This window comes from Triticum dicoccoides, chromosome 4A (assembly GCF_002162155.2).
Source record: "Triticum dicoccoides isolate Atlit2015 ecotype Zavitan chromosome 4A, WEW_v2.0, whole genome shotgun sequence".
NCBI classification, from domain to species: Eukaryota; Viridiplantae; Streptophyta; class Magnoliopsida; order Poales; family Poaceae; genus Triticum; species Triticum dicoccoides.
Window position 1 is genome coordinate 103,402,346 of NC_041386.1, and position 9,043 is coordinate 103,411,388.

The window sequence follows — 9,043 nt, forward strand, 5'->3', positions numbered from 1 at the left end:
CCAAAGCCTCGTATAGCGAGGGCGATTGCAGGTGTCGCTTTTCTTTGATGATGGGACGGTGCAATTTTCAGTTTTCAGCGGGCGACGTACAATCCGAGAAAGAAGAAGACTAGTATGCTTTTTAATATAAATTTATTTTTTACTGATCGTTCGACGTCTAGTTGTCTATCCATTATTAATCAATGATCATAAAGTAGGTTGAATCCCTCAATAGTAACCCAAATCATTAGAGCTGAAAGCAGATTCAATTTGGATAAGTAGCAATCAGTTGTATAGCTGGTTAAACCATGCATTATACATTATACATATGCTAGATGGTTCAAAATGAAGGGGAGACGGTTTTGATAATGGCATACATTCTGTCCAAAAGTGGAGGTACAGTTCCTCACAGGGTAAGGTTGAGTTAATGGCTCTGACAGGTGACGGCGGTCGTTGACGATCTATCTACAGGCGATGAATGACAGCTTCTATTAATACTCCATCAGTTACAGACGATCTGTCTAAGCCCTTAAAACTGCAACAACCAGAGGAGCAGTGACGATCAGGCCTCCATCTAAAGTGTCTGAAAATAACATGAACAAAATCCAAATGAGTTCACACTACTTGATGTTTCACAAGTGTTAGCAACAACCAAAAGAAAATTTGGCCCAAAACTTGACTAAACGTCTAGAAAGAAGCATTTCATCCACATCTGAAACTTAAGAAAGATCTCTGACCAAGGCCAATAGCTTCTGATCCTTTCCTTATAAAAAAACAATAGGCATTTTTTAGACATATAAGTGCTGGTTGCTTCTAAGTAATATGCGCCTTTTTTAAGATGCGCACTCAAATGTGTTAGACAATGCTTATTGGTTATCAAGGTAGAGCAATGTTGGCTGATCATGAACCAACCAGGGATAGCTAGAAAAGATGATAAGATCATGAGCTAGCTGTGTGTACATATGAGAGAGATGGTACCTTCATGATCTAGTCGAGCGACCTTGCCTCTCCTGAGATTATTGGTGAGGATCAAAAGTAAGAAATATATCCATCAGTAAAAGGCCCAAACGGCTTCCTCCTATGCAGTATTACACCATTATTATTATTTGTGGGAAAGGTCTAGAGTTATGGTAAATATCTCATGTCTTCTATTCTCATGTAAATAAGAATTATTGTGACCTTGAACCTTAGGCATATTGATAACTCAACTCTTGCTTTTCTGCTTCAGAATATATATAAAGTTGTATGCCTTTATTTGTTAAAATAAAATCAAACTGATTATTTATTGATCATTAACTAATACCTCACTTAGAGATACTACGTATTGTTGCCAAAATCTTATTTTAAATACAACCAAGATGAACAGAAATAAATCTCAACTTACTTTTGGTGGAAACACACTTGTCTAATTGATCATTCCTTGAGACAGTGATCTGCTCAACATATCGCAAGTCGATATGCAACCACATAAGTCAAGCATCAGCATCAAAACAACACGAGGAATGAAATGTTTGATATCTCAAACAAAGAGCAATCAGTACTACAGATCTGTCGCTAACCAGCCTTCCGATGCATGCATATTTGTATAACATTGTCTGCACCATTTATGCTTTTCACGATCCCTCATTGCTGCAACACATATGCTGCTAAGCCAGATCCAACTAAATAAATAATACATGTATCTGTTTGAACTGTCACAACTGACAATAAAATAGACTTTATATGAACCAGCAAAAAGGTACTATTTAGCTAGTTCGGCATAATTTTATCATGTGGTTATAATAACATATTGTAGCTTACTGAGATCATATTTGCATACCAGGGATAACACACAAGAGTTCAACATATGGAAGTAGACCAATTCACACAGAACTCATGTAAACTCTTTTTTCTAGGGTACCAGTCTACTCTTTTGTTAGCACTCCGTGTGTATGTATTAGAATTGCTCATAATAATTCCCGTAGCATTTGCACTAATGCTTTATAAGGGCATTTGGGCTTAGTGACATATATATATAAAGTTCAATTCAAAACTAAGAAATCTCACAGCTCTGTACTCCATATTAGTGACAAAAGAAGTGTTTAAAACATTTGATAATGCAACATCCTTACATGATACATTAATTAAATTAAGAGAGAGCAGTAGAATAATACCTTCTCCATTCCCCTGACAAAAAGTGTCCACCAGAATAAAAAAGGCAGTCACTTTCCCTGAGTCCATGCAACCAACATAAATTTGAATTAACCATAACTGGAAGGCGACCAATAGAAACCAGATGAGTTTCATCCACAAGAACTCTCTTGTACCCAAAAAGATCATTCTCTGTTTTAGACTTGTCACTTTTCTCCATAGAATAAATTTGTTAACAGTTTAGAGCACGTCGGTAATTGCTGACTCGGTAATTGCTGACTCAGTGCCTACAAAACAATAGACATCAAGGAAGGAACACTGTTAAATCTGCGATTGCTGCTGGTAAAGGATTAACAAGAGGTAAAAGGAAAAGGAAAAAAACAATAAACGGAGGAAAAAGGATGGAACTGGCGCCCATGTCTTTGCCCCTAGTTGGATGGCACCCCGCCGTCTACCAACCCGACTCGTGCTTCAGTTTAGGAAACCACATCAAGAAACAACAGTAGTTGGAGACACATACCTTTCTTTTGGAATTAGATATTAGAAGCAGTGAAAGCACTTTCCAAAGAAATTAAAATGTAGTTCCTACCCAAACTGCAAGTTGAAGAATATGATTGGTCATTTCAGAACTACGATATTGATCACAAAATTACATCTAATCTCATCCCTCAAAACATATGTAACTGTTCTAAATAATCAGAGAAACATAATAAGGTTTTAATAGTCATATGCCCGCAACCATATCTCACCGTTACTGGCTTTGTGTTTTTGGCCAGGCCTTGGACCTGTAGCTTTTCATTCCCCTGCTATCTGAACTCTAGTTTGCTTCTTTTTGCTGTAATCCTTGAACTTCTGTAACTTGGTGGTTTCATGATAATGGAACCGGGAGGCCTTTCTGATGATCTGCAAAAAAAGTATCTCATAGACCTCAATTGGTCCTAGTAGGTAAAAAATGCAGAAGATTGAACACAAAAGTGAGAGGAAACTTAAAATGCATATGCGCCATTATAATCCATCCTGATTCGGCACCTACAAACTTGTCGATGTACCATATATACCCCTACACTGAACCACACATTAGTAGGCGAAGTAACAATCATTCTTTAATTATCTTAACCGAATCAGAATACAAAAAACCTACAAATTCAATGCTCATTAGATAGACATACTCAACAAATTACCAAGAACAGAAATTTAACCCTTGAACCATTACCATATAAACGAGGTAGATGAGATCCATGTCTAGAGTCGTGGACACTAAACAAATCCAATTTTCATCGTGGCGCCCAACATCTAAAAGACGCCAGCTGGTTTTCAGTAGAATATCTCGGTCTTGAACTCTTGATCATGACATTCCACTCTAGCTTAATAGCAAGGTAGTAGTTGCATGGCGCTATCACAATACAAGAGATTTTAAGCGGATATTGAATGACATCCCTGAAAACCAGAACTGTATTTTCTTCAGCACATGTCAAACCCAGAGGGTGGGCTGTTTAGTTCTCTCTGGTTTCTACTACATGGTTGACTTAATAAACATAATCATCCTCTGTGTGTGCGTGTTAGATGCTGATGCCCAATTCATTCCATCCCTGAAACAAGCTAAATCACGAGTGCTGCAATCCACTGCTCAGACCAAACACGAAGGAGAGAAGGCGCATCTAATCATCAGTTGAGGCGGCATGCACGAGAGGGAAGGGGATCAGGGAGAGGAGTGGAGCAAGAGACCGACCGTCGAGGGGAATGGGGAGCAGATCTGTGGCGGCGCCGACCTCCCATTGGTCCTCGTCACCGGCAACAGCGACCTTCAGGTGACGGGCCGCAGAGGAGGGGAGCACCACGACAACCCATGCCGACGGAGCAGCAGCGCGGTGAAAACCAGCCCTGCTCAAGCCAAGTGCCTCCTCCCGCCTGCATCCGCGCGCGTGTTGGTGGCAGGGGCACGGCCCGACGGCGGCCATGGAGAGAGAAAGGGAGGGGAATGTGGAGGAGAGAGATCTGGAGGACGAGCAACTAGGCAGGTTAGCTTCGTAGAGGAGGAAGGAAATTGTTTTTTTACCTGATGGAGGTGTTATCGCGAGACGGTTTTACCTCGACACACTAGAAGGGAGACGTAGATGTTGCGAGAAGGCGCTCATGATCCACACCTTATTGTTTTGGACTAGGGGTTGGGGCGCGCCCATGGCGCGTCTCTTGAGGGGCAGCTGGACGGTGCCAGCTAGTGGGTGCACCTTTTATATACATTTTTGTTCTGGTTAGCATGTCTGATGTTGCTGTTAATTAAGCAACTGACATTTGAAGCAGAGAATAGGAGTAAAAATTAATAGATATATACAGAAGAGTGCCATTATGGATCAGGTGGATGTAAACCACATGACTGAGAATAGTAGAGTTTACATAGGTAACGACATAGCTTTCGGATATTCAAAAGCATGAGATAGCAGGGTCCAAAAGTAAACCATCGGTTAATCACGAGCATAATTTAGAGTACTGTGCTAGATTATATTCACACAGGAACCGCGGTGTCTTCGATGGTAGATCTAGAGGCAGTGCACGGTAAGAACACGTGGCGCTTTGAAGTGACCCTAAAATGAAAAGCACATATGTCTCCTTCGCGAATGTTGGCACGGCGACAAAACTCAGACCAGCTGGTGGTTATAGTGGCCCTCTTGTCAGTTCCTAGCATAATGCGACATTCGATGTGTAGACGGGCATCTGCAAGTCTGATCATGAGTGTGTCATTGTTCGGATCAATGTAGTCCAGTAGGTTGTCTGTGGTATATTGTATCTGAAATTAATGTTACAAGAAAGCATGTGATTTAGATGAATACAGATTGTTGTGCAATATGGAAGATAAGAGTGTTTTTGTGTACCATGTCGTGGCCTGGCTTAGCAAATGTTTTATTGATTGTGCACATGTAGTATTTGATGTCTGGCTCCTTGTGCCAGAACATAGCAAAGAGAGCGTCTACCTGGTGTTCATAGAGCTTAACCTCATTACCCCTGTAATAATGATCTTCAAGCTCTCCGAAGTACTGGATCCCACAAGATGTTTCTGCAATCAATTCAATGTGGGTGAGAAGCAAGTTATGTACCGTTTGCAGGAGCTGTAAGTGTGACTGTTTATTTGGGAAAAGAAATTTAAGCTATATAACAGCGTAGGCGGGGCATAGACATGAAGTCATATAAGTTAGGTGAAAATTAATTTTTGAAATGAGACAGGTGAAAGTTCTGAAATATAGAAGATGATGAAAGCAATTTGTAAAGCCTTACATGTTGAAAGTAAACAGTACAAAAGAAAAGAAACATTGAGTAAGCAAAAGTAGAAGAGAGCAATGAGCAGCAAAGGAAATAAATGTTGATCTAGCAGATGTAGTGAATAGTTGAAGGCAGTCGATAAAGAAGTATGGTGATACATGGTAGATTATGATCCTGTGAGAAATAAGGCATGTGTTCACCGCGGATTATGTACTCTGGATGGTCATTCTCTTCACTCTGTTCATTGTATGATACAATATAGCGTTAGAAATATGAAATATGATTTTTCCCACTGGAAATTGTGAAGCAGAAGAATGAAGCTATTTACTTCAGAAAAAGAGTAAAACGGAAAGCGGCGGTGATGAATCTGAAACATATTTTGTCACTTCTAAAATTTAGCAGAAAGGTACTGTGCTATGTTGTCTGAATTAGGCATCAAAAGATAAATTTCAGAAATGAGAAACAACAGCAACAACTTAAGAAAAGAAATACTAGTCACATATAGTAATGTTTCACTGCAGCCTCTAACTAATCGTGAAATGATTCATCAGAAACATCGGATCCATGTTGCTCAAGGCGCTCGTGAGCACCGTGTGTATCTCCTAGCGAAATCCGCTGAACATGAACTATCACATTCAATTCTTGGAACATGAGTTCATACTCTTAATTGAATGAAAAGAATAAGAGGTTGTTTGGATTCTGCCGATGCCAAAAAATTGGTGGACGTTTCGGCCGCCCCCGCCTTGCCAATGATTTGGCGGAAAACTGAACGCAGAGGGCTGACGAGCGGTGGGCGAGCCAATTTATCTGCGCCAATCGAAACAAACGCCCATCGCTCGGTCAACACCAATTATTTGGTTGGGCAAGTATAGGAACCAATCCAAACAGACCCTAATATACAGAAAAAAATATAGTAGTTCTTAGAAGAAGTGTACAACTCTTTAATCGACCACAAGGAGCTCCTACAAAGGAAAAGAATGGAATATAACATCAACCGGTGCTTTAAACATAATACTTCCAGGGAGATATATTACGCAGTTCAATAGAAACTAAAAAACGAAAAACACGGATTGAATTACCTATGAATCACTGAATACAACATTGATATCTTCAAGGCAAGGCTTCACGTGTTCACACCGCACATACTGTGGTAGCTTATAATCTGTTCTAGACCATTCATCTTTCAATGTTTGCACAATCTATTATGCAAAAGATGATCAAATCTGTATGGTCTTCATAACAACTAATTCACGCTTAAAAATGTTTTTACATGTAAGGGCTGGAAGCAAATGCAACTGCTAAGCTATGATATGATCCATTCCCCAAAATTGGGGTGAAATTAGTATCACTGTGATGATAATGCTCACAAAGAATCTTTGTCCACCAGATTAATTTTGTAGCTGCTCAACAGAAGGAAATAGGAAAGGAAAAACTATAATAAAACATTTGAACTACAAAGAAGCAATAAATATTCGTGATGGCGTCAACACCTTATTCGAAAAGAGTTGGTATACACTTTGTTTATCTAAACATATTTAGAAATTCAATCATCCATAGAGGAAGATTAAAATTGGTGTACCTGCAAAGAAGCAAATCAACTTGTGGGAGGCGTCAACGTCGTGTCAGCCAAAAACAGCGTCTCCCTTGAGCGACACTGACAACCTCGGCGCAGCTTATTGAGTTGGATTTCACAAAGGTTGGAGTGGCTGCTTGGCTCATGCTATTGGAAAATGGGGTTCCTACAGAAGAATTGGTGTGTGCGGGACTGCCAACCTACAATTAACCATGATCAGAATAATCCTTTTAACCAAGCGTTGTAATTAAGGACCAAAAGATTCTTATGGTGGGAGTGTTTGCATGCAACATTTGTACTGCAGATCACGAGCATACCTTTGATTTGGTGTTCTGTATATGCATCTGTACACACTGAATGAAATGCAATGTGACCTCATTGTAATCAGTTATAGGTCTGAAATGGAAAAATTATATCCAGTTAGCATGCTTCAATGCATCACTGGAACATGAGCATAATTTGTTTGCAAAACAATATCTGACTGCAAAAGCAGTAGCACACTTCTTATGCCGCACTCCCTTGAGACTACCAATGACGGCAACATACATACCATTCCCTAATTAACAACAAACATCAGAGTGATGATCCTTCAGAGAGGAAGGCGGTAACTTTCCTCAACAAATAAAGATAGTGTATGCATGACAAGCAAAAAAATGAAGGTTACAAATGATGCATATTGAATAACAGCAGTTTTAGAAGAATCTGCAACATCGTTCAACTTGTAAAACATATCAAAATTGACAAATATGTGAAACTGATACCTATTGCTGAGAGCAGATACTATCAAGTATGATTAGCCACAAAGTTCTTGTCTATATAGTAGAATGATATTACAAATTCTGAACTTATAGTATTACTAACTGTTAATTGATGGCAGAAACTTTGAAATATCATTGACCACAAAGCCCTTGGCCGGAGCAAAATGCAAAAGGCGAACATAAAATTCAGTTTGCCTGAAGAAAGGGACCTCATGAGGCTATCACCTGGCTCTGTCAGAAGGCCGTTGTGCCTAAATGAAGGTGCATCAAGAAACAAATTTCAGAAATAAGAAGCAAGAGCAACAACTTAAGAAAAACTACATGTTATGTAGAGTAATATTTTCATACAACCTGAGTAGAGAGATGGCAGCCCAGCACCTGGGGCAGGAAGGAGACGGCGGGCAGGCGAGGGCGAAGGGATACATGAGGAAGCTGGCGCACCTTTGGCACCGCTGGTGCCCAAACTCCGCCGTCTTGCCGTTGTTGCAGGCTGATTGGCGCAGCGCCTCCGACCACTTTTTATCATCCGGTCACCACTAGGCCAGACCACCACCGCCACTTCCCGCTCCTCCCCTCGGGTTAGACCGAGCAAAGTAACGAGCCCTTACTTATCAAGGAGGACGTCTGCATCCTCTTCACTGGTGGTAATGGCTCCTCGAGCCTCTGAATCTCCTCTTCCTCGCTCACCGAACGGCAGCACCGCATGGGGATTCTCAGGAGGGCGCCTTCTCTGATGGCCGGGGCTGGAGGGGCATGGATGGTGGAGGTGGGTGTGGCGGCGGCGGCGGCAACCCTAGCCGCTAGATGAAAGAGCAAAGGAGAGGCGAGTGGGGATGACAGTGTTTCGCTCGACCACTTGTGTACTATTTTTCTTTTATTCCTTTTATTTTTCTGCCCAACCCATGCGTTGGACGTGGCACGCGTGAGGAGGCCTCATTGAAGCATACCTTAATGGTTTTAATCATAACATCATTGCTCTAAATTTCCAAAAAAGAATATCACAAAGTTGGCTGCTAATGGAGTAACGGTCTACATAAACTTTGTTACAGATAAAAGCTTACGGGTTGAGTGTGACGTCAAGTCTCGCGAGTGCAGAGGAGTAGAGGGGCTCATAGTGAAAAATCAGGGGAATTAACATGGAGAAGGACACCTACTACTGCAAAGCCACTCCGTAAGCAAACCGATCGTAACACCGCTCTTGATGCAGTCCACGTGAATAACCAGGGAGTTAAATCTATAGAGTTACTAAGCTCCTTTGAAATAAGCTCCTCTAGTGAATCGAGGGATGTGAAGAGTACGTGGGCCCCATGTGACAGTGGGCAGGACGTGTTGTGTGGGCTGCTTGATC

General features: G+C 41.1%; 2 long non-coding RNA genes across 7 annotated transcripts; both read right to left on the reverse strand.

Annotated features, from left to right (window-relative positions):
* Positions 1-214: 214 nt before the first annotated feature.
* Positions 215-4,311, reverse strand: LOC119285244. 6 transcript variants are annotated; one of them, XR_005139398.1, is made up of 6 exons: positions 4,198-4,311; positions 2,859-4,104; positions 2,630-2,703; positions 1,364-2,396; positions 958-1,057; positions 215-562 (listed from the first exon to the last, which is right to left on the reverse strand). It is a non-coding gene; the product is annotated as an uncharacterized LOC119285244 (long non-coding RNA). The 6 variants fall into 6 exon arrangements; XR_005139401.1 differs by having other exon boundaries at positions 2,859-3,169; positions 3,839-4,278; XR_005139399.1 differs by having other exon boundaries at positions 2,859-3,169; positions 3,323-4,278.
* A 1,571-nt stretch (positions 4,312-5,882) lies between these two features.
* On the reverse strand, positions 5,883-8,482 carry LOC119288739. Its single transcript, XR_005141264.1, has 4 exons — positions 8,047-8,482; positions 7,921-7,946; positions 7,255-7,333; positions 5,883-7,137 (listed from the first exon to the last, which is right to left on the reverse strand). It is a non-coding gene; the product is annotated as an uncharacterized LOC119288739 (long non-coding RNA).
* Between the last annotated feature and the right edge of the window lie 561 nt (positions 8,483-9,043).